Source organism: Rhododendron vialii, chromosome 13a (assembly GCF_030253575.1).
Source record: "Rhododendron vialii isolate Sample 1 chromosome 13a, ASM3025357v1".
Taxonomy (NCBI): Eukaryota; Viridiplantae; Streptophyta; class Magnoliopsida; order Ericales; family Ericaceae; genus Rhododendron; species Rhododendron vialii.
This window is the reverse complement of record NC_080569.1, coordinates 15633136-15659602: the sequence shown is the minus strand read 5'-3', so window position 1 is coordinate 15659602 and position 26467 is coordinate 15633136. Positions and strand designations below refer to the sequence as shown.

General features: G+C 37.9%; 1 long non-coding RNA gene across 2 annotated transcripts; it reads right to left on the bottom strand.

Moving 5' to 3' along the window:
- Positions 1–597: 597 nt before the first annotated feature.
- LOC131312975 (uncharacterized) lies at positions 598–18890 on the bottom strand. Of its 2 annotated transcripts, XR_009196033.1 has the most exons (12): positions 16748–18890; positions 14860–15028; positions 14276–14353; positions 12739–13679; positions 11485–11735; positions 7965–8093; positions 6102–6180; positions 4459–4605; positions 4110–4349; positions 2233–2294; positions 1195–1251; positions 598–987 (listed from the first exon to the last, which is right to left on the bottom strand). It is a non-coding gene; the product is annotated as an uncharacterized LOC131312975 (long non-coding RNA). The 2 variants fall into 2 exon arrangements; XR_009196032.1 differs by lacking the exons at positions 598–987; positions 1195–1251; positions 2233–2294; ... (5 more) ...; positions 12739–13679; positions 14276–14353 and having other exon boundaries at positions 14795–15028.
- Positions 18891–26467: the final 7577 nt, after the last annotated feature.

Below are 26467 nucleotides of genomic sequence, written 5' to 3'. Positions count from 1 at the left end.
ATTTATAGCTTCATGTCTGACTTGCTCCTCATGGGTTAGAAAACCTTTCATGTTAGGGATCTTTCCTTATGTGGAATTCCATATAGCAACCAGATCTTTGTCTATCATGGGCAGCATAATCTTTTCCCTTATTCACAAGATTCATGCCCATCTCCTGGGATACTTATTCTAGAATACTCCAGAATAACCTAGCCGCCCTACTTCATAGAGTGGTCGTCCTAGTGTTTACTTCCTAATTCCTATACACTTACATCCCTTGCTCGGCTATTATGCCTAGCACCTTTATACAATATCACCGATCAGGTATTGTCGTTCGTCTTTGTGCACCTTCTCATGGTTCCGCCGACCTGGGCACATTCACGTACGTGCTCGGCGTTGCTCTCTACGGTGCACCCTCACGTGGTGTCTCTATCACCCTCACATTTATCGCACATGCTCGGGTATTATTCTTCCTGTACAGGAAGATCCCTCTTCACGCCCCATTGAAAAAGTTTGCTTTAAGCCAGTAAATTTCAGAGCCAGCACAAATATTGAAGCATCATATAAGAAGTTCTAGGTACATGCACAACACAATGACTATTACTTGACAAACCAGAATGAAGTAAGTCATCCATTTAATGAAGCAACGAATGAAAGATGTAAATCTGTAACAGCCGAGTAGAAGCAAGTTAGGTACTAACATACGAAAGCCCAAGAAAGGAAAAAACAATTGTGCAACATTTTAGTTCCAACAGAAGAAGAGACCAAAACCCTATTGCAAGATATCTAAATTTATGGAAAAATGTGATACCGAAACAATACATGTAGTGTTATATTTCCAGGTCAGCCCAAATCGATTTTACTTTGTATGGAGTCCTATTGCTTCATGACAACCCTTTGCTTCGTCATTAGGCATGGATATCCTAGAATTAACTAAGACAAGGAAAGGGGGAGAAAGACACTTTCAAAAAACCTTGTGAAGTATCCCAAGACTCTTCCCACAAGCACCTATTAAAGACAAGGCTAGTGTATCAACAAAGAAAAAAAGTAGAATTCAGAAAAAACCACTAACACAACTAAACTAATATTGCCAATTCCCAACTATAAAGATAAATCTCAGGAGATAAGAAATGAAGAAAACATATATGTAGTTCACCCAACAAACGCTTAATCGCAGTGGCATCCATGAAAACAAAATTTAAAAACAAAAACTACCTTTTACTCCAGGCTTATGTATACAGCTGAAGAAGCGCCATAATAAGCACAATCAACCTAAAAATATGAAAGGAAACAATTATAAACCTCAAGTTAGAAGAACAAATGCAACATTGGTTAGTTGAAGTTCTTCGGAAGTATAGGCGTTAAATTCCCGTTATGAGGCAATTGAAGTATGCATTGGTTATACATTTCATAGGATAGTCAATGAGTAATTGGTACAAGAATTAAATGACTTGGAAACCCTTTTGCAAAGAGAATGTAGCCAACAATCTCAAAGGATAATGCAAGCAATACATCCAATCACAGCACACAGCAAGAAAACAACTAAAAGAATCTCGAAACAAGATCCAAAAAATCATTCCACAAGCACATACTAAAGACAAGGCTAGTTAATCAACAAAGATAGAGAAAGAAAAAGAGTAGAATTCGGAATAAAATTACCACAACTAAACTAATATTGCCAATTCTCAACTATAAAGATAAATCTCCAAAGACAAGAAATGAAAAAACATCAAGGTAGTTCATAATAGAGTAGGGTGGCGGCATAGCTGCGCAAAAACCTAGGAAGTTTACCTATGATGCACGGACAAGGACACGAGAAAACGGGAATTTTTTAAAAAAATGGGGACATGGACACCGCGAGGGACACGCCACGTGGATATATATATATATATATATATATATATATATATATATATATATATATATATATACATAAATAAATAGATAATTACAGTTGGACCACCAAAATTTTTTTAAAATCAGTTTGTTTGACCCCCAATTTTTTTTTTAAAATTACAATTTGACCCCCACCGTGTCCCCATCGGTGTCCCCCATGTTCCCAGCCGTGTCCCCCTCAAAAATTTAAATTAAATTATTGGACACACCACGTGGCATGTCGGACATGTGTCCCTGCGTCCCTGTGTTCGGACACTGCGATACGTCAACCTCTAGAGGTGTTGGCGCTTCATAGAAGTTTACCCAACAAACACATAATCACAGTGGCATCCATAAAGAAAAAATTAAAAAAACTACCTTTTACTCCAGGCTAAAGATCACCATGGTGCCGAAGAAGAGACATAATAGGCACAATTAACCTGAAGATATGAAAGGAAACAATTATAAAACTCAAGTTAGAAGAACATATTCAACATTGGTTAGTTGAAGTTCCACCAAAAGTGTACCTTTCCAAACGATTTAAGGTTTTTTGTAGGCAAGCAGAGAAATTAACATATTTCCCTTCATTTGTAAGAGTGTTTAATCGCTCCAATTTTAACAACCACAATAGCACATGTGAAGAAATTTGCAAAAGGTTCTAGTAGTTGCATAATAGAAAAAGAAACAAATCAGGGATAAAAGGTGAATAATTTCTTCATGCAATTCAAGGAAATCCATAAAACGACAAATAGTTCCCATCTACCTCTACGATTAGCAAAGTGATACAAGTGAAAAATATATATTATTGCACAACGTAAAAATTTATTACACTATGCTTACAAGATTCTTAAATGAAGCTCTGCAGCTCTGGGTGCCCCATCCAAGATCTCATAATACAATTTCACTGGACTTCCAACTTCTACTAAATTGACTTACTTTTCGATAAACGTCCACAACTCTGACATTATCTCATGTTTGCTATGTTTTTAAAATTGTTGCGGTACTTTCACAAGTGGCACTAACATTTTCATCAAGAACCAACGTAAAGCTCTCCAAACGTTGACAGGGCGTTAGTTCATTTGACTTGATGTCCCCCCCTAGATGACATATAGTGCTTCCGTTACATAAATAATACAATCACAAGACCGCACATTTTTGTAATCTAAATAAAAAATGCAATCATTACCATACTTACTCCTACTTTCTCTCACCTTATCATGCAGTCGAATGTGTCTAAATTTGGTTCCAAAGACAAAGAAACTCATAGAGGCCATGTAAATTAAAACAAATTTGAAGCCAAATATAAACAACTTCCCCAATCCAAACTTTGGCCATATCTATACAAGATTTGTTCACAAAATATACTATAGCATGATCAAATACAAAATGGCTATTACAAGAAAAGAAAAATAACTAGAAAGAGAAAGATAACATTTAAAGAAAAATAGCAAGAAAAGAACCAATGCTAGAATATTAACATCACTTTTTTGATATTCAAAATTCAGCAACATATAAGAGAATGGGTAGTGTCCATAGCTACCCTAATACCATCATCAACCTCTGACACCTTCAATCATCATCTCAAACTATGGTACTACTTGTACATTTAAAGTGAACTAAGCAGTTTGTTTGGTTAAATGATTATTACCAACAAAAGAAACAGTAAGAGTTATACTATGGAGTAGTTAAGATATATTAATAAATATTATTAAAAGCTGAGTGCCAAAATTGTAAGTAACTTGACAATTTGTCTATTCTTTCATCAACATTGCCTGCACCAACACTCAAAAAACTGCCCATAATATGCGTTACATCACTCTTCTCTGCATATAAAGTGCATGTGCACTACTCGACACGCCAACAATGGCATTTGTCTACCATGTTTAGTTGGACATTCAGAGTACAAGCATATTTTGCAATCTTTATTTACCCTTAACGAGTATAGAATTCCTACATGCATGAAATTCCCTAAGGCACATTTTAAAAATCCTTTGCTCTAAAAACAAATGAAGTATGATAAGATATATGAATACTTTGCAATGTCCCCGTGTCCTTCAGATGTGAAATACATAAATCCAACACTAAGACACGTACCCGAGTCCAAGTAGCATAGACCGTAAGTATACCAACATGATTTTTTTGTCTAGAGGTGCTACTATTCACAAGTTATTAACAAAGAAACTTTTAATCACATACTCCAAAGAAGAGTCAACTCATTCTGAAAACTATACATGAGTTACTTCCCATTGTCATACCTCATCGGAATTTTTGCGGCTCTTGTTGTAACATGCAAGTATAAATAGATACTCCAAGTTGGCCAAACTTCAAATTTGATGGTTGATATGTCAACTTCTTTCTCTTTGATAAGAAACACTTGCTCAACCAAATATTTGAGAATTTGAGAATTAGAGGTCAATCGAGCATGTCATAAATTTCCTTTGTTGTCACCATCTTTCCCGGTTCTTCATCAACACAGCTTTATCGAAAGCTTTTATCTGGAGATTGAAAATAAAGAGAACAAAATCTGTAAACAAAATCAATTAAACTTTGATGATTCAAATATTGCTTATGTTGGAATGAATATGATCGTAGCAAGTAACGAACCTGCAGCATCTGAAGGTAGTGGGAAATCAATTAACATTCTGGAGATTCTTCAAGATGCAACAAAAGAGACCGTAACACATATAGGCGTCCTCTCCTGACTAAACAAAGACTATGATAGCCTAAAATGACAGCCCTGTTTTGCTACCACTGGTAAACCCAAAAAATAAATAAATTAACAAATTACTTAGACAAGCCAATGCAACACACAGACACTAGATCTTTGAAAAGATTGTGTTCAACTATGCTAGTAGTATAACATAAGTTGTTCCAGGTACAACAAAAGAGGTTGCAGAACCCATCTAGTCCCCAATCATTGGGGATATGGGGGGGAGAGTATTGGAGACTAACGTAACCTGCGGCAATATATAACAAAGTGGCTACTCTTAGAATACCACTGAAATAGTAGCCCCTATATACGTCCAAGAACTGAGGAGCCAAATGGACATTTAGCTGCAAAACCATTCCCCCAAATCAAAGTCAAAAGGCATCAGAGAATGCAGACCTAGAGACCTAAATCATAAGATGTTCTAAAGATGTAGACATCCTCTTGAAGAACGTACACATGTTACTTTAGAAAAAAAGCAAGCATAGTAGGAACGTAGAAATACATGAAGAGAAACATTAATAAACATAAAGAGAACAACTAAATTTGCTTTTGCTTTTATAATAGCCCTTGTTAGGAAATTTGGTATTGATCTCAACCAATGAAGAGAAACATTAATAAACATAAATGAGGTATCCCACAATTCTAGTATGAGTACCCAAAGAATCTGACATCACGTAAACGACGTCTGTGCTCATGATCTCTCATGGAGTATATGCATTTATATTCCCTTTTCCAAGCATCCCAAATATGAACTACTTAGAGAAGAACTTCAAATTTGGATACATAACTTGCATTTCTTATGATACTAATAATAGTCACAAAGTTATTACTACAGACTTAGATGCCTTGGACTCCATACTCAATAAGATGTCACCATACATAAAACATCTTAGTGAGGTTACGCGTGAACAACTATATTTCAATCCGGTTACTCGTGAACAACTAAATTTCAATCATTTTTGAGTGTCTTGTTGCATCCTCACCAAGATGTCAGCACAAACAGCTAAGACACTAAGGTAAGCAGTTCAACCAATTTCATAACTTGAAGAAAAAAAAAAAAAACACTCCACAAGCAGCTGCTAAAAACCAAGGCTAATGCACCAGTAAAAGACAAAGAACATTACCCAAAACAGAAAAATGTAGCACACCAGAAACACCCAAACAGAATATTGCCATACACCAATATAGGAAAGGAAGGTATATCTCTGAACTATGTTACCAGGGAACGCTACTATCCTGGCGAATTAAGTGTCGGTATGAAAGTTCCAAAACATGGTACACTACTGTTCCAAAACAGTAAATTTAGCAATCCAAAGCAATCCCCTTAGTTTTTCCCAAAATGTCAACTCATTATGGTCAAAATAGAGAGAAAATGGAATTTCGGTGGGAGAAATGGTAAAAAGTTCAGTTCTTATGCTCCTAGAAATGTGTTTTGTCTAAATAATTTGACAAACAATATTTAGTTTCACTAGGTATTTATCGCTTGTAAAAGTAAGTTTCTAGTTTTGTTATCTATAGAAGCCTACCTATAACGTACCACATTTTAAGCATGTGCCGTACTTCATTCCCGTTCTTGTTCCTCATACCAAAATGATCCGCGTTTCAGGTAACATAGTCTGTGAAACCATGAATGAAGAAACTATCAATGCAATTCGTAATACAGAAGCAAGAAGAAGACACAAAATTAAAGAAAAAAAAATGCACAGCATCCATTCAAGGAAAACAAAAACCTCCCATATATAGAGATATAAGTGTATATATGTATGCATGTGTAGTAGATGTATATAAGTACATTGATATGTATGCGGGTTTTTTTTTGTTTTACTGTTCCTGGATAGCGAACCTCTTTAAGAAATAGATGCATGGCAGATCTCAATGAAAATATACCACAAGAAAACACAATCAGACAATAAGTCCATGGAAAAGGAAGGCTAAGCATTTAAGAAGAAACGATAAGTTTATGGATTCCCATATATAGATATATAATTGTATATATGTATGTATGTGTGTAGTAGATGTATATACATACATTGATATGTATGCGGGCTTTTTTTTTTGTTTTACTCTTCCTGGATTGCGAACCTCTTCAAGAAATAGATGCATGGCAGATCTCAATGAAAATATAGCACAAGAAGAAAACACAATCAGACCATAAGTCCATGGAAAAGGAAGGCAATAAGCATTTAAGAAGAAACGATAAGTTCATGGATCCCAACCAATCCTTTATGCTAACCAACCAAGCCTTTACTAATAATAAGGCACTCAACGTAAAAAGCATTACAGACTAAACCATGAACTAGCCTTTGCTAATAAGGCACTCAAGAGTTTTGTTAACATTAACCAACCAACAATGTCTATAACCAACCCTGCATAGTAATGAATCAACAATTCATACAACATACTATTATCACTGACAAAAAACCAAATGAGGATTTTGGTTAAACCATGGCCTAAAATTCAAAGTAATCCCCAACATTTCCGGTTCTTTTATTGATTTCATGGCCAAGTAGAAGATTAAAATAAAATTAACACAAGAAGAAGAAGGAGTTGACTTATAAAATGTTGCCTTAAGAATGGGCAAGAAAAAGAAAACAAAGAGAGCAATTCCAAAAAGTAAACATTACCTTTTGTCACGTTGAGTTTTGTCAATTGGATTATAATAACTCCAAGTGTTTTCTATCCAGTGTAACTTGTAAATCCGTAACTCCAAATTTGAAGCTCAATATAGTGTTATATTTACAGGTCAGTCCAAATCGAATTTACTTTGTATAAACTCCAACTGCTTCATGGCAGCCCTTTGTTTGGTCATTAGGCATGGATAAAACCTTGTGAAGAATTCTAGGATTCTAGTATGTACCCCGAGAGATTGACATTTATCTAACAAACATCTTCCCACATGGGATCTCTTCAGAAGTATACACACTAAATTCCCTCTCCCAGGCAATTCAAGTACGCAGCGCTTATACATTTCATAAGATGGTCAATGAGTTATTGGTTCAAGGAATTAAATGACGGAAAACTCCCTTTGGCTGGTTAGTAGCCAGGGAGATTCAGCCGCGTACATGTTTCCGAGAAATACATATATTCTGGAACATATGGGAAGTTCTAAGAGAGACCTCGCCATCAAAAGGGCTTTGAGAGGATTGCCTAATTGTAACTCTATGTACGCCTGGTCAGCAAGAATGGCTTGCTTGATCATATGATTCTCTCTCTAACAAATCTCTTTTCCATCCGATACGAACCATCGAAAGGTGAGTTAGGTACGACAAGTCAACGAGAGTGTTTAGTGGCTGTGTATTTGGAACTTTGCATATATAAATGGACAATTAACATTTTCAAGAAACATATTGAGCTCAAATCTTTTGCTTGAAAACAGTAATAGAGAAATTGTTGGATATACCTCAGCTTTTGCGTTAACGATCTACGCAAGATTTTAAGGGAATAATGAGTTGGACACTTGGACCTCTACCGGATGGAGTTGACAAGATGATGCGCCGCATACTGAACCACAGGATCATGCGCTTGCCATCTGGTTTACAACCAAAATCAGTATAAAAGAGAGATAGAAAGATAGAACTCAAACTTTGAGATACTAAGCCTCTAATAATGCCGGAGCAGCGGAGCTGGAATTGATAGCAGTTAAAAACTTAAAAGAAAGCTATGTTGCCACTTTGTGCTAAAGGTTTAGTTGAATGGGCCGAGTTGATTATAAATAGACAATCCAGTAAAAAGAACGGGACGAGAAACTTAAAATAAAAGCACACAACTAAAGTTTTGTAACTTTGGACACTCTGCTACCCTAAATGGTACACAATCTTTAAAAAAAAAAAAAAGTCACTCTAGATGGTGCCATGATGGCATCACAGGAAACCCTCCTATCAGTTACGAATATGGGCACTGTAAAATTAACAGACAAGAAGAATATAAAAGAGATTTCTAAGGTATCTAGACGAAAAAACCACCATCATTCACAAGGAGTCCAAGCTGAGCTAATGAGCTAGCCAACCTTAGAGCATCTATAAGTAATCCGCTTCTAATACAATCACTTCCGAAAGAGTAAACAGAACACCAAAGAATGTTTCATGCCCATATACTGGCGAGTTTGTAAAAGTACCGAATGAGAGCCCCATTGCGGTACTGTGTTTCCCTCTGCATTTTCCCTCAACGTACAGCTATGTGGATATCTATATTGGTGGCCATGGTTTGTTTGGCCCGTCACATAAATATTGACATTTGATTTGTCTCAGTTTCTAAGGTCAACAAATTTACCTTTGATTATTTTGGCAAATGGCCTCTGCCACTATGCATTTTGAAGGATTACATCAGCATGTGCGTTAAATACCTTTGTCCATGAAATCAAATTTCATATATATCCATCAAGCCATAGTGGAGGACCCAATATAACTAACATAGATATATGGCATTGATATCATCGGAGTTTTGCCCTGACATTCACAGCCTGTTTTATGGTATGTGCCCTCGTCTTGCATATCCATTTCATCCAATGGATGTGATGCCCATTTTCCAATCCATCCTCTCTATTGACGTATACCAACAAAATTTGATTTTGACTGTTGGGTCAAAAGGAACAAACCAAATACAGGAACATTTGCTTTTCAAAGTATTCAAGAACTGCAAATAGAAATGCTTTAATCAAGAACAGTAATCTAAATTCGTAGTTGCAAAATGAATAGAACAACTATAAATAATGGGTGTAACGGTAACTGATGGGTGGTTACCGGTTGTTTTACTGTTTTGCCAAATAGTCATCTACAGCATAGACAATATAAGGGCAAAATATATATATATCAAAATATATATATATATATATATATATATATATACACACGTTGATTTGATAGATTAGGAAAGCGAAAATATTGTAACATGACACAATTTTTGGCACAAGTTCCCAACATTGCGATTTACCGGTGTTCTCCTAAACTTATTTCTAAGAACATTAAGGAAAAATCATGAGTCAAATTTCTCTTAAAGAAGCAAAGGGGATTCTAAAAGTTAGTGCATGGTCTCCCTTCCAGCACGGTTCGAACACATAATCACATTGATTTTTGAATTAAAATTTCATTCGTGCAGCCTATCAAACACTTACCAAGCATTGTCCATTACACCAAAATTTTACTCCATATTGATAAGATATAATCCATGCCTGATCCACTAAGGAAATTAATTGATAAGATATAATCCATACACACTTCTCTCGCACATTTTGTCCAACATGTAAAATGCAAGTAGAAATGGGAGAATATGGATGTTCACAATAACTGTTTCAATATGAAATTTGATGGAAATTTTGTACACGTAATATAGTTACCCATTTTGGCAAGGGAAACCGGTGCCAAGTTAGGAAGGTATTGCATCTGATTTTTGAATGTTTCAGAAAATTTGAAGATTGGAATGACGTGGGTGCTGCGTAATATCGTTTATAGATGATTAAACCAAAATTAAATATAGAAACATATCCAACAGGAAAGCGGAAAGGAAAAATAGGAAGAAGTTGAACAGATGAAATCCAACAAACCGAATTCACGGGAAAACACTCTGTAACTTCGTTAGACGGCTGAGAAAAAGATTTATTGAAAGGAAAAGAAAACTAAAATGATCAGAAGAAGAATACCCTGAGTGAGTGTGTGTGTGTGTGTGTGTGTGTGAGAGAGAGAGGGAGGGAGGGAGTCCAAGGTACCGATACGCAGGTGAATTTGACGATGGTTAAAGAGATTGAATCATCAATTTTAAGTGGACAATGGATGGAGTTGGGGAGGCGGCTGGGTGTGTCCATTCGATTGGTTGCCTGTGTAATGTTTGGACTTTGGAGTCCACAGAAGGGATGCGACGGTCAGGGCATGAGGAAAGGGTAATGGGGGTGTGTTTCTTGCCTGGGTAAAAAGGGGATGGTAGTTAGGGTTAAAAAGTCGACAAACATCTCTCCCTTTTATAAGGAGTATGAATAGATTAATGTTTTCACTTTTCATGAGGATAGAAAAATGAGCACAAAAATCTTTACCGAAACTTGCAGCAGGACAATTCAAAGACAAAAAGAAGAAAAAAGAACAAAGCAGAGCAATAAAGCAACAAAATACAAGAAGAGGTTATGGAGAAAGAAAGAGAGAAATAGGGACTCTACAACATAAAGGAAAAGAAAATAATACCCAGCAATATAGAGCATTCATATGCAGATTACCTCATTTGATTTTGCAATCTTCTGCAACTGCAAGAGCATACTTTCATATGTTATTACTGCCTCCATAATTTCTAGAGTTTTCATGTTTAGAAACTCCGTTTGTTTCCTTTTTCTTTTCATTTGGGGTCTTGGTTTTCTGTTGGCCACAGGCACACTGAGGGTAGAATAGCAAACTTCCAAACATCCAATATCAATTTGATAGAACTTCCTCATTGTCTTCCTATAAATGATCTGAGTACCAATTGTCGAGGAATTTAGCAATCTTTCCTTGTGATGTGCTATACATTCACGTTTAGGGCTGTAAACGAGCCGAGCCGAGCTTTGTCAAGCTCGGCTCGTTTACTAAACAAGCCAAAAACTTGAGCTCGAGCTCAACTTGAGCCTTAATGAGCCGAGCCCTTAACGTGCCGAGCATAGTTATTTATTAAACGAGTCTCTTTAATCGAGCCGAGCCTTCTTAAACGAGCCGAGCTTTTAACGAACGAGCCAAGCTCCATTCAGCTCGTTTACTAAAAGAGCTGAAAACTCAAGCTTGAGTTTGGCTCGTTCACTAAACAAGCCGAGCCGAACTCGCGAGCTACTCGGTTGGTTTACAACCCTATTCACGTTACAAAAAGTTCACAGTAACAGAGCAAGAAAGCCGAAGCATCCTTTCCTATATCTAGACGGGGATGAAGTGTAACTAATTTATCACCCAAAGAGCCCCTTGATATCAGTGTACCTGGATGCCTTCCGTGACAAAACATCCTAGCATGTGCCTTTCTGGGATCAGTAGTCTGCGCTTGATCCTTTCTTTTGTTGAAAACGTTTACATTGCAAGAGCCCTAGCCTTGAAACAATGACCCATCTTGCACAAAGATTTCAGTTGTATTGGCTGATTCAGCAGGTCCAATACTTCATATTGTCTTCTCAAGAACAATGCACCAGTTTGATTTGTCATAAACAACTGCGTTACTCGTGTCAGATACCAGCCTGCAAGAGTGACAAACACAAAAAAGGTTGAGCTATACCATGAGCTGAAACAAGTGGGTCAAAATCTGCCTCCACGCCAAGAAAATGGTAGAATAAAAATAGCACAAAATGATACTCCAAACGCAAAAAAGGTTGAGCTATACCATGAGCAGAAACACATGGGTCTAAAAATCTGCCCCCATGCCAAGAAAATGGTAGAATAAAAATAGCACAAAATGATACTCGTGTACACCGGCAAATTATAAGATAAAAAAGCAAATGGAGCATTACACTGGATGACAATTTTCCCTTTTCCCTTACTAGTAATATAGTGTCAAAAGAAACATTACACTTAAAGTGATGAGGTCACCTGACAAACTTTGCCCTGATGACTCTTTTCTCATCTAGAAGTCTCTAGTAATCATATTTAGCTCATGAAGCAGAGCAATCATTGTGAGGAGTGTTTACCACAATGAAAAACTTAGCCCATCTATAAGTTGAGCCATTCAGACCTTTCCTTTAAAAAAAATACACTAAGTTGAGGAGATTCAAATTGAGTCTCTTTATCGGTCAGTTGAGTCTAAGCCATTAGGATGTCCCTACGGAGGTTTCAACTCTAGCCTCAACTCTACTCACAGAAAAAACATGATCATTTACATCCCATTAACTGGATAAGTTGACAGCATTGATCCACATAGAAAAGTGCTCCATCAAGTTTTTGCTCCAAAATTCCAACAAATTTTTGCGCATGACAATATATTTGACACTTCTTTTTGGGTAGATACAAACTGATAAAATTACCATGCCCCCTCGCCAAAGAAAGAAGAAGCAAGCAGGAGATTGTATTGTAAGTTACTGGCCCTATAAGTAATGAAATGTAACACGAAGTTTCTACGCATTGCACAGTAAAAGCATGAGGGAGACATCAGTTTCAACTATTTGGAAGCAACAAAATAGCAAACCAAAGTAGAAAAAAATGGTTGTTCTACAAGGACAACAATTACGTAGCAAACGATGCACTTACCTTTCAAGCTCACCTTCACTGAAGGTATGGTAATATCTGTTGTACACTACTGCACTCTTTTTATCATCTTTTTTAACCAACCCATTTGCAAGAGCACAAGTCGAAGCTCCACCAACTTCAGCACGGTGAATAAGGCAAATGCCAAGGGACGAAAAACTCTGGCTGGTTTTCAACATTTTTTCCATTTTTAGCTGCCAATAGGTTTACCTTTGCTTCAAGAAGTTGCATGCATAGTTTTGGCAACTTCGTAATCAAAGAAGTATCCATGATATTTTTTCCCATACTATTTTCCTCAACTTCTGGATGCTTTCCAAGGTCAAGGATGGAGGGTTGCACATACAAGGGTCACTTGGTCCTATCCACTCCTCTACATACTTATCCATCAGTGGGGTCCATTTGTTAACCAACGACCTATCCTCTTGTTCCACAGCCCAAACAGTAATCAGAACAAGACCACCCTTCTTAACAACTCGAATTAATTCATCTATTGCTTTCTTCCTTCTGCTCTCCGTACTTAGGTGATGTAACACAGCAATAGAAATTGCAGCATCACCAAGGCAACGACATTCTAACCCATTCCTAGTCCTTCAACCCAACTACCGATACTTCCTATCCAATTCAGAACTAACTTCAAACAAAATTAAGTAAATTTGTATGAGAAGCTATAGAATTCCATTTTTTAAGGTGAATCCGATAGTACTGGAAAGGAGTCAGGTTGCATAACACACCAAAAACCAAAGTAAGAGTGCCTTGGCTGCTTGGCAAACAAAATAAGCGGAACAACCAAAAGTATTTTCCCATCGTAGCATTGGGAAGAAAGCCAAAATGACGAACTATGAGTATCTGTATTCTGTACTGTAAAGTCATTAGTTCTAACTCCTCAAATGGAAATAAAAATGCAAGAAATAAAATCATACATCCATCGAGTTACCAAAGCATACCTGTACAGGACAAAAAAAACTAAAATTACTTTATCACAAAGCTAGATTTCTGATCTAAAGGAGAACTATCAGAGCGAAATTTTTTTTACAACTTCCAATTTGTGAAAACAGCAAAATAAGCGGTGGTGGTGGTGGTGGTGGTATTGGCCAAACCAATTGAATCCTCTTCCTATCATAACATGTGAGGGAAAATAAGAAACCTATATCCAAAGAAACGACACACACCATATTTTCAAATAATTACGCAACTTCAATACCGTGGTTGTAACTATCTGACCGCCTTTGTCGTTTTTTTTAAAAAATACATCAGTACACCCCTAAAACCGAAGGACATGATTTCTTTCCGTCTTTTAGGCTTGTTTAATGACATCTTAACAAGTATTAAGCCATACAAAAGGGAAAAAGTAATCATAGCAAGTGTGAATTAGACCAAAACCCATAATAAAAAGAGAAAAATAACATAAGTCATTCACAATTTGCACTTTCTTATTTTGTTTTACCCTTCTTCTTCACCAACCCATCCAAAATATACAAAACCCAACTGAATCACAACTTGAATACAGTCGAAATCATGAAAAAAGATCTCAGAAAATTACCTTTGGGGGGCTTTAATCCTCAATCTGCATCACCCAAATAACAATAGAGCTTTCGTGATAGAGAGCAGTGCCAACCTGCTGAAAATACCCAAAACCTACCCCAATCACAACTTATTCCAAACAAAATCATGAGAAAAGAACTAAATCTCAGAGGTCAAACTAGAAATCCTCATGGAGATTCTCACTACAAGAAAAAATAGCTTTCCCGGTCAAATAAACGCTGGTAAAAGCTTTGCCTGCGTTTTTTCCAGCATTTAAGCAAATGTCGCCGATACCGGTTTCAGGAAAAGTTCCCCGCGTTTAGTAAAATGCCGGTAATACTTCCAGGAATTTTTAATATTCATGTCGGCGTTTTTGAAAATGCCGAGAATATCTACTATGCCAGCAAACTTCTCCGGTCCGGCGAACATTACCAGTGTTTGGAAAAAGTTGTCCATGTTTTTTTTTTTGGCCCCTGGTTCAAATTAGAGTTTTCAGTGCAACAAAAGTCATTGTACACGAAAGTAAAGAAACTTTAAATGGCCCAAACTTCAAAATTGATAAATAATCCATAACATCAATTATGAGATACATAATACTAGTACATTGTCTCATTCACATAACAAGAATATACAACCAAGATACAAAGAAATTTCTTTGAGCCTCCCGCCATAAGGATCATGACCAACAGATCGCCTGACTGTCAATAGAGAGGGCATCACTTTCCATGAAGGCCCTAAGGACCCCAAATTGCATTCTCCATTGCCAATTCAACTGCATCAACAGAAAAATAGGACATAAGCACTTGAATTATAAGAGACCTAGCTACTACAAGCTTTTTTTTCCTTGAATTATTAGCTACCATAAGCTTAAACGAGTGAACTTAGAACAACAGTCAACAGATTCAACCGTTGAAACAAATCATGATAACTTCTTTGATCAAACAAAAAGATGCAGCCATAATGATGACATGCTTCGCCGCATACTTGATCAAAAGATGATAGTAATGGATCTTACTGCAAATGAGTCTCTTTCGACAACTCAAAGACTAATTCCATATATGAAAGACTTACAGTGAAGCGCGAATTGCTTATTAATTTCCCAAATTTAAGACTACCCTACTTACCCCTACGTCCCTACCTATAACGGTAGGCCTACAACATCGGGGGGGCCACTAGATGAATCATATTAAAGGAACCAATATTTAGAACATACTACAGATCATAGTTGTCAAATCGTGAATCGAATCGAGAATCAAAATGGTCATTTTTCGAATCGTGAATCGCTCCGATTCGGTCATGACTTCTATAATGCATAGAAACCTATGTTTATTGATTATGGTAACAACAATATATACTACAAATGAAAGATTTAGGCCTAAATCAATAAAAACCTTCTAAATGATGATTTGATAATAACGTGGAGTATTAGGTAAGTTGCTTCTATTGCAACTTTCAAGAGATGATTCAAAAATCCTACTTATGGTTCTTTTTGTACAAAAGAGTATAAAGGTTATTATATTCCCTTTATCTTCCTCATTTTCAATTCTCTCGTAATAAATCTCTTTTTCTTATTATCTATCCATATAACATAGACAAAAGATGACATATAACAATATTAAAGACCTTAAAAAATAGTTTGTACCTTTTTAAACAACAAAATAAGCAAAATAAGAGTAAAACATGAATTTCGAAAAAAAAAAAAGTGAATCGACCGATTCACTTACAATTCGCAACTATTTTCAATTCAGGTAGCCTATTCGTATCGATTACCCACCGAATCGTACGATATGAATCGTGAATCGTACAATTCTGACAAGTATGCTACAGATTCAATAGGAAAACATGAGTAGTGCTATAGGGACCGACGGTCCCCATACCGAAATTGCACTATACATATATACACGAAAAATAGGGTGCTTGATCACATCGGATGCCGTTGATTCCCGCGTGGGCCCCTCGTTTTTTTTTTTTTAGAATTTTTGGACAGTTCGAATCAGCCGTCCTGTGGCCGGAGATGGCCCGGAGGGGCCGTTGGTGCAATTTCGGTATGGGGACCGTCGGTCCCTATAGCTTTATTGGGAAAACACTTTCACCTCCAATCCTCATGAACAAAACCTCAAGGATAGAAATTAGCAAATCCATAAGAACTATTGCTGAATTTCGACATCCCAAAGCATCTAATAAACATACTTAATGATAAGCCACAAAAGATTTCACTCCAAAATCAAAGGAACAAACTTCAGGTGCAAAAGAACAAGAATCTCAAAGCATTCCTAATCTCCTAACAAAACACAATGTCCCAAATTATTGATTGCATATCCTGCATACATTCCAAAATCACAACAAACCACTACTATGGGTATGTTGAGCTCCAACAAACCTGAATTCCAATGATCATGTAAACTTCAAGATGCAATTCGAAGTAAGTATATTATCATGAACAAATATTTTCACCGAATATGAATTCTAGAGAGGCTTAAAGCTTAAGTACCTTGTGTACGACCGAGTCATTAGTTTAATCCTAAGACCGACAATGGCATAAGAGAGAGCTTGTGAATGCAGATGGAGAACTCAGCACAGTTACAGTTTGGACTTGCCAACTATTGATCTATTGGCATGCTGGGCACAGTTACAGTTCTGCATTTTCCCCTCTTCATTTTCTGAAATAGATAACTGATTGTTATATGAATGAATGAAGTTTGAAGTTTTTTCCTAGCATATTCAGTCCATGACAGTCACAAAACTGGTTTCCTAGCTTTATGAATGCAGTCCAATGACTGTTGTTGAACCAACACCCAACCAGCTTCAACCTTTAAGCATTCCAATCCTAATATACCCAAAAAAAAAGCAGCAGAAAGAACCAGTATTCTGAAAGGAAAAACAGCATCGAAACTGAAATTCTGCAGGGAAAAACAAAACAGACCACAAGCATAATGCTTCATGATTCCATAAACATAAATGCAGTCCATAGAGAAGGCCTAATCTGTTTTGCTTCAAATGTATGAATGGATTGCAAGGCCGAATGAATGAATGGATTACAGATAAGAGAAGACTAATATAGCACCATATACTCCATTCCAAAAAAAAAATAGCCATAATATAGCACCATATCCTAATATAGCACCAGCTTCAAGCTTCAAACAGTCCAATCCATATACTCCATTCCAAAAAATACAGCAGCAGCATATGAATACCATGATAAACAAATTAAGAAGACTGAAAATAGCCATAATGGTTCCATAGACCACAGCAGTACCACAAACATAATAGTAGCAACATAACAGTACCTAAATGAGGCATGAATAGCCATCAACACATAAGCCAAAGAAGGCTTTTTCAGCCATAACAGTAGCAAAAGAAGGCTTTTTCAGCCATAACAGTAGCAAAAGAAGGCTTTTTCAACCATAATAGTAGCAAAAGAAGGCTTTTTCAGCCATTAACTGTACCAAAACACCAAAATACTAGCTAAATAAAGACACTATAAAACTGAACTTTAAGGGGCACCTCCCTTTCTAGCTGCACTTCCTCTGGTAGCTATACCTCCCCTTCTACAGGGGGCCTTGGGTGTGGGCCATGATCGCTGTGATGGCAGAGTGAACATTGGTCGTGAGATTGGCTGACTGCATTGCTTTTCTTTGGACCTTGGTGCTGTGAAACCAGATGGGCAAAACCACATTCAGGGTGCCAAAACCATTTTGGAGTTAGAGGTGTTGAGTTTTCCAGCCAAGAATTAGATCGGAGTTAGGTATTGGATGGAGGGAATAACGTTTTGGAAGTTGGAGGGGGAAGTAGCTTCAATTGGTAGTTGGAGGAGGAAGTAACTAAAATCGAAATAGTTGGAGGGGGAAGTAGATTTCTAAACCCAAAAAAATAACTGCATCCCAAAACGAGGGGGTAATGGTTAAGTAATCCAAGAAAACCCTAAAATCATAACTATAATTGAAAACAGACATAATGAAAAGAACTTTGGGGCTAATTACTCCTAATTTACTGGCTTGTGTTAAATTCTTAATTTCAATGAACCGATCATGGGCTTACAACTAATAACCACAATCCATTTGCCTAACATGATAAAGTAATCCTCCACAATCTTGGCTCTCATTACAAGCACTTGCATTACAAGAAAATCTATATACTTGATGCATGATACCAAAAGTCAAAAATATAAGTAAATCGTCTACAATCCCTAAATAACAACAGGACCTTTGCAGGGCAAAAAGGGTTTAGAAAAATTTGTTCTAGACATAAGAAAAAACAAAACTACAAAGTGGAACCAAAGCCCCAATGATTGAGAGGAGACGCCTCTTTTAGAAACACCCTCAACGACTTGAACAACAAAAACACGGCAGAATCACTATGTTGGGTGGGGAGTAGCAGAATCACTATGTTTCATTGCACGAAAGTGAAACTCCGACTAACAGATCACAAAGCATTCAAACATAAGAAGAACTTGGAAGAAGGTAAATAAATAATATTATTTAAATCAAATATAGGTAGTTATAGGGAATTGCATATATGTTTGAGCGAACAAGATATTGAAAATTTTGCATCAGAACAATAGATTCAACCCATTGTGTGAAGAAAATCAGTCCAAACCGTCATACAAATCCAACCACAACGAGAGAGAGAGAGAGACATACCAGTAGAGAGAAAGAGAGATAAGACAAAGGGATATATGTCGATTCTGGAGTTTCTGCCCATACGAGATACAAATCAGTCGAACCGTGAAACAAATCCAGTAGAAGGAGCGGGAGAGAGAGAGAGAGAGGGAAGGCGGCCTCAGGGGTGTAAGAAGAGAAAATCTAGGGCTTTTTCGCTGCTTTGGGCGCCGAAAGGAATTATCGCTTCTACGGCAAAATTGGGAAATTACCCCGCCCGTTCTTTTCTCCTCAACGGGACAAAAATTTGATTATGATTGGGGGGCTTTTGGAAACCCGGCGAAGGAAATGCCGAGATACCCCTTTTTGTTGTACGCTCAGGGTCGTTCCGCTTTTTTTTAAAAAAAAAAATTTTTAAAAAAAAGATAATTTTAAATTTAAATATAATTAAAAAAATTAATTTTTTTTTCACCATTTAAAAAATCTCAATGAGATCTATCAAAGAAAAAATCTATATTAGTAGAAAAATTATTTGCGTAAACACATGATTTTTGAGCTTGAAATTATCTTCTTTTTCTAAAAATTCTTTTTTAGGAAACTCGAACGACACTTCAGAAAAAATATTTCACATTGTAAAACATTTTACATCGAAACAAACGGAGCCGTAGTGTCTACAAATCAGAGCAACTTAAACTTTCTTTTACTTTTATTTTGTGTTGGGATTGTTTGGTTGGCAATAAATGAAAATATGGAAAACAAACCCCTAATTTCGTCGGACAGCAAACAAACATCATGTATCATTTTACACCCAAAAGAAGATGAACATACCCCTAATTTCATTGAATCATTCAATGAAAACGGTTCGGATGAAGTATTTTTTGGTATTTTTTTTTGTTGATTTCTCATGAGAATCCTTAAAATCAAAATCTCAACAAATTAAATGGTTCAGATCATCAAAATTTGATCGAAAAGGAAAGGTCTGCATTTTATTAAAATTAGAGATCCTTTATACGATGTGTGGTATATATTTATCTAATAAAACACAATGGTATAAGGACCACATAAACACAAGTTAAAAGAAAGGTTAAGATTCATTTAATTCAAGGGTTGACAGGAAACTTTGCAAATGTAATGTAAGTACCCACATTCTTTGTAGTAATTGCGCAAAGAAACTTTGCAAATGTAATGTAAGTACCCACATTTTTTGTAGTAATTGCACAAATGCCATCGATCTTCCAATTCCAAAACCCTATACGCAAATTGATAATTCTTTGTAGCTAGTTTAAAATTTTAGTTGGAGAGTGCCGTAAGCACGAGTAATTCTTTTTCGTGCCACTAGGAAGAGGTGTTAGGGGTGCAGATAACCTTTAGCAGCGATTTAGCCCAGGGGTGTGGGGGCGGACCGCAGTTCGGGGTGCGACTTTAGGAGCACACCGAACTGCAGCAAAAACGATATTTCAAGGACTTGTGGTGTAATTTTCACATAGGCCCCAACCTATTTTACACTGCAGTTTGTATGTCATTAGGTTAACATGTTTTTAGAAAAAAACAGAGAGGCGAGAGAAAACGCAGGTCTCAGAGAGATTGCGAGAAGACTTGTACTCTTGATTCGATTTCATAGTGGACTGGTGTGGCTCCTGTGATTTTTCCTCGCGTTGAGGTTTCCCATGTTATATCTTGTGTTCTTTCTTTTCTTGTTCATTACGCATTATTTTTTGTTTGCTTGCGATTTCTGTGATCTTAGTTTCCAAGATCCGTAGGACGTTGTGAGTTGAACAAGGAGTTCAATTCCTAACAACTAGTATCAAAACCGCAGGTTGCGGTAGGGTTTTGTTCGATAGGTTAGGGTTTAATCTTGTTCGGGCAGCCTAGAGTTTCAGTGGGAGCTATGGGTTCTGAAGAAGGCAGTCAGAAGATAGCAAAGTTTGACGGGTCAGACTTCGTGTATTGGAAGAAACAGATAGAGGAGTATCTGTATCAAAAGGATCTTTACTGTGGGGTAAAGCGAAGGGAAAGAGGGCTGAAAAAAAAGATGTGAATTGGAATGTTCTAGACAGAAAGGCATTAGGAGTTATTCGCCTTTCCCTTTCTAAGGCAGTCACCCATAACATATTGAAGGAAAAAACGACAGAGGATCTTATGGAAGTGCTATCTAAGATGTACGAGCAACCGTCTGCTGCGAATAAGGTACATCTTATGAAAAAACTTTTCAACCTGTCTATGGCAGAAGGGGTTTCCTTTATGTCACACCTCAGTGAGTTCAATATGATTGTTGATCAACTTACGTCTATCGATATCGAGTTTGATGATGAGGTTCAAGCGTTGTTGATTCTGTCTCAGTTGCCAGAGACTTAGCAGGGTACGGTTACTGCAGTAAGTAATTCGGCTGGGAAAGAAAAGTTGAAACTAAGTGAGGTTATTAGTTTGATTTTGACCGAGGAGGTCAGAAGAAATTCGATTGATTGTTCAGGTTCAAGCACTCGGGTTCAGCCTTAAGTTTGCAGCAATAGAGGGGTAAAAGCCAAAGTAAGGGTGGTCAGAATCAGAACAGAAACAGGTCGAAGTCGAAGGGCAGCAAGGGAAATTAGGGTAAATCTCAGGCTTTCCAAGTTCTGCCCATTAAAGGTGAATGTTGGAATTGTGGTCAAACAGGCCATATGTCATCAACTTACAAAGCACCGAAGAAGAATAAGGATGAGCAGGAGGCTCATGTTATGCACGATGCACTTATCCTTGCTTGAACATCAACACCGATTCATGGGTTATTGATTCGGGGGCCTCATTCCATGCCACTGCTAACAGGGAAGTTCTGCAGAACTATGTAGCAGGAGATTTTGGGAAAGTATACTTGGGTGACGATCAGCCGTGTACTATTGTGGGAAGAAGTGATGTTCAGATTACTATGCGGGGGTTCAAATGTTGTCTGAAAGATGTCAGGCACGTTCCGAATTTGAAGAGGAATCTTGTTTCGGTTGGGCAGCTTGCAGCAGCGGGTTATACATCAACATTCATAGGGGACATGTGGAAAATCTCCAGCGGTACCATGGTGGTGGCTAAAGGGAAGAAAGTTGCTTCACTTTACTTGACTTCACATGGTAGTGACACACTTGCAGTTGCAGACAGCAAGAAAGGTTCCAGGGATGGCCATCTCGGCCGATCCGTCTGAATCCGATCTGTTATCCGCTCCGAACGGGTCGGATATTCGGGGATTTTTTCGGATATCAGAGCAGATTCGGATTTTTTTTTAAAAAAAATTCGGAGATCGGATCGAATTCGAAGATCGGATCGAATCCGACCTCCGATCCGCTCCGCTCCAAATGCCCGACTATAAATACCTCTTATTTTTACCTGTTAGGGTTCTAACACAAAAACAAAGCACACCCAGCAGCCCAGCTCTACTGCTGACTTTCACCATCCACCCCAGTCGATCTCCCTCTCCAGTTGACGTCAAATGTCGACCAGGGTAAAATCTCTCTCTCTGACTCTTTCTCTCTCTCGTTCTCTCTTTCTCTCTTAAATCTCAGGCCCTTCTTTTACTTACAATAGTGTACCGAATGTCAAACTGAGAGCTCTAGTCTAGTCGCTTGTCCAATTCCATTTGCCATGTACAAAAGCAGTCAAGCTTTATAATAAGTAAAGGGGGTTTTGATGATTTGGGTGTTTGTAGTGGTAAAGGCGTTTCCTAGATAATTAGCCATTGGAAACGGTGATGGCCAATGGGGAGCATCTCACCTCCGTACACCATCTTCCAGTACCCTTCCAAGCTTGAATGTCCTACAAAATTTCATTTTTTTTTTGAAATTCGGATTCAGATCTCCATTCCTGGTTCGGAGCGGGGATGGAGGGCCAAGATATATATTCGTTCAGGGCGGATTCGGGTGCGGGTGGAAGGTTCGGATTCGGATATTGTAATATCCGCCTCTGATCCGCCCCGTTCCCATCCCTAAAAGGTTCAGATCTGTGGCACAATAGACTGGGACATATGAGTGAGAACGGAATGAAGGTTTTGCAAGCTAATAGGAAGCTACCAGGGTTAGAGTCAGTGGATATTGACATCTGTGAGGATTGCATCTTCGGCAAATAGAAACGGGTTAGCTTTTAGAAAGGCGGCAGGCCTCCTAGGGCTCAGAAACTAGAACTTGTCCATACAGATGTTTGGGGTCCAGCTACTGTGCATTCTCTTGGCGATTCTTACTACTTCGTTACTTTTGTCGACAATCACTCGAGGAAGGTATGGGTATTCTTCATGAAGCAGAAGTCAGAGGTCTTTGAGGTCTTCAAAAAGTGGAAAAACCATGGTTGAGAATGAAATAAATTTGAAAGTGAAGCGGTTGAGGTCTGATAATGGCAGAGAGTATGAACTGGGTGTGTTCAAGAAAGCCTGCGCTCTTTATGTGATTCGTTTAGAAAGGACACCCCCAGGGACTCTGCAGCATAATGACGTTGCAGAAAGGATGAACATGACTTTGACTGAGCGTGCGAGGAGCATGCGGATACACACAGGTTTGCCTAAGGAGTTTTGGGCAGATGCAGTTAGCACAGCAGCATATTTGATCAATCATGGGCCATCAGTTCCATTGAACTTTGGGATACCGAAAGAGATTTGGAGTGACAAAGAGGTAACTCTTTCACGTTTACGGGTTTTTGGTTGCATGTCTTATGTGCATATCAGCGATAAGGAAATGGATAAGCTTGACCCTAAATCGCAGAAGTGTATGTTCATTGGGTATGGAGGTAATGAATTTGGTTATCGTTTTTTTTATTATAAAAACATGAAGATAATCAGAAGTAAGGATGTTGTATTTAATGAAAGGGTAATGTACAAAGACAAGGATAGCAAACAGAATAGTGGGAATGACACTACAAATAGGGACACTTCAAAATACTTTGGGTTAGAGGATTTTTCAGATGACAGAGGGGTTGAGCCAAGTTCTAATAGGACAGATGGGGCAGTTTCAGATGAGGCAGTTCCAGAGACAGAGTCTAGCTCACTGGTCAGAGATTTGAAGAGGTCAACTAGGGTACCCAAACCTAATCCCAAGTACCTTTCGTCATTAGATTACTTGCTTTTGACAAACAGTGGTTGACAGACAGTGGAGAACCAGAGTGCTATGATGAGGCTTTAAAGGTTAGTGAGTCAACCAAGTGGAAGCATGCGATGCAGGATGAGATGGATTCTCGTTACTCTAATAAAACTTGGGATTTGGCTACTCTTCCCGCAAGAAAGAAGGCTTTGCACAATAAATGGGTTTTTTGAATTAAGCAAGAAAGTGATGGTAAGAAGAGGTGCAAGGCTAGATTGATAGTAAAGGGCTTTCAACAGAAGCAGGGGATCGATTATACAAAGATATTTTCCCTAGCTGTGAAGCACATCACTATCAGAGTGGTGTTGAATTTACTTGCTACGGAAAATCTTTTCCTTGAGCAGTTAGATGTGAAAATTACATTTCTTCACGGTGCCTTAAATGAAGAAATCTACATGAAGCAACCTGTTGGCTTCATTGAGAAAGGAAAAGAAGTGATGGTGTGTAGACTCAAGAAGAGTTTATATGGTTTGAAACAGGTTCCCAGACAGTGGTACAGAAAGTTTGATGGTTTTATGCAGCGCAACGGCTACAAGAGGTGCAATGTAGATCACTGTTGTTACTTCAAGAGGTTTGAATCCAGTTACATTGCTTTATTGCTTTATATCGACGATACGCTTGTAGTAGGATCCTGTGTTAGGGAGATAAATAGTTTGAAGCAACAGTTGGCAACAGAGTTTGCTATGAAGGATCTAGGTGCAGCAAAGCAGATACTTGGTATGAGAATCAGTAGGGATAGGACTTAGAGGATCTTGCGATTGAGTCAAGCTGAGTATATTGAACGTGTTTTGGAGAGGTTCAATCTACAAAGTGCTAAGGCAGTTAGCACGCCCTTGGGAAGTCAATTCAAACTTTCTCAGGGCAATCACCTAAAACAGATGCAGAGAAGGAGTACATGGCCAAGGTTCCTTATGCCTCGGTCATTAGTAGCCTGATGTATGCCTCGGTCATTAGTAGCCTGATGTATGCGATGGTATGCATGAGACCAGATATTGCCCATGCAGTGGAAGTTGTAAGCAGGTTTGTTAACAATCCAGAGAAACAGCATTGGGAAGCAGTCAAGTGGATCTTGCGTTACTTGAGAGGTACCACTGATTTGCCACTTTGTTTTGGGAGAGGGAAGTTGACAATACAGGGATATGTGGATGCAGACTTTGCCAGTGATCAGGATACGAGGTGAAGCACCACGGGGTATGTTTTATACTGTTGGTTCAACAGCGGTGAGTTGGGTTTCACGTCTGCAGAAAATAGTGACATTATCCATGACAGAAGCTGAGTATGTGGCCGTGACTGAGGCTGCAAAGGAGATGATTTAGTTGAAGAGTTTTTTGTAGGAGTTGGGTTTGAAGGAAGAGAACTGCGTCCTTTTCAGTGATAGCCAGAGTGCTATTCACCTTGCCAAAAATCCAATGTTCCACGCTAGCTAGGACGAAGCACATCGATTTGAGATACCATTTCATTCGTTCGCTTTTGAAGGATGGAGATTTGTTACTAGAGAAGATTTTGAGAAACAAAAATCCAGCAGATATGTTGACCAAACCTGTTATTGTTGAGAAACTAAAGTTTGGCCTTCATGTTTGAAAGAGATGATGGGGCTGTAGCCACACCAAGAGGGGTCAGATGACTATGTCTGCGTTGATTGAGATTATTTGGTTTTGCAGTTGTTTGTTTGCTGATACTTCGGTTATCTTTAAGTGGGAGATTGTTAGGGGTGCAGACAACCTTCAACAGTGATTTAGCTCGAGGGTGTGGGGGTGGACCGCAGTTCGGGGTGCGACTTTAAGAGCACACCGAACTATAGCGAAAATGATATTTCAAGGACTTGTGGTGTAATTTTCACATAGGGACCCGACCTATTTACACTGCAGTTTGTATGTAATTAGGTTAACATGGTTTTAGAAAAAAAATAGAGAGAGGCGAGAGAAAACACAAGTCTGAGAGAGATTGTGAGAAGACTTTTACCCTTGGTTCGATTTCATAGTAGACTGGTGTGGCTCCCGTGGTTTTTCCTCGAGTTGAGGTTTTCCACATATATCTTGTATTCTTTCTTTTCTTGTTCGTTACGCACTATTTTTTGTTTGCTTGCGATTTCTGTGATCTTAGTTTCCAAGATCCGTAGTGCGTTGTAAGTTGAACAAGGAGTTCAATTCCTAACAAGAGGATTATATATTACACACTAATGAATCAATTTAGTGTTTTAGCCACTAGCTAGCAAATACCTTAGGCAAGGACAATTCCAACCGGGGTACGTAGTATCGTAGGCACGGGCAAACACTAGTATATAAATACTAGTGCATGCCTTCAGGCATGACTCGAACAATTTGTAGATGCAAATAAATACTGGACATTGAACCCAAAATATCATCTAATAAATTTCAATTTTGCGAAAAACAATAATCCAAGCATATTCATTGACATGTTTAACTTGAATAAGCAAATAAATAACAAATAATTTTTCTGAAAGAACCGACATTTTAAAATTTAAGCACATCAACTAGTGCTTTGCATGCATCAACTAAATCAGTAAAA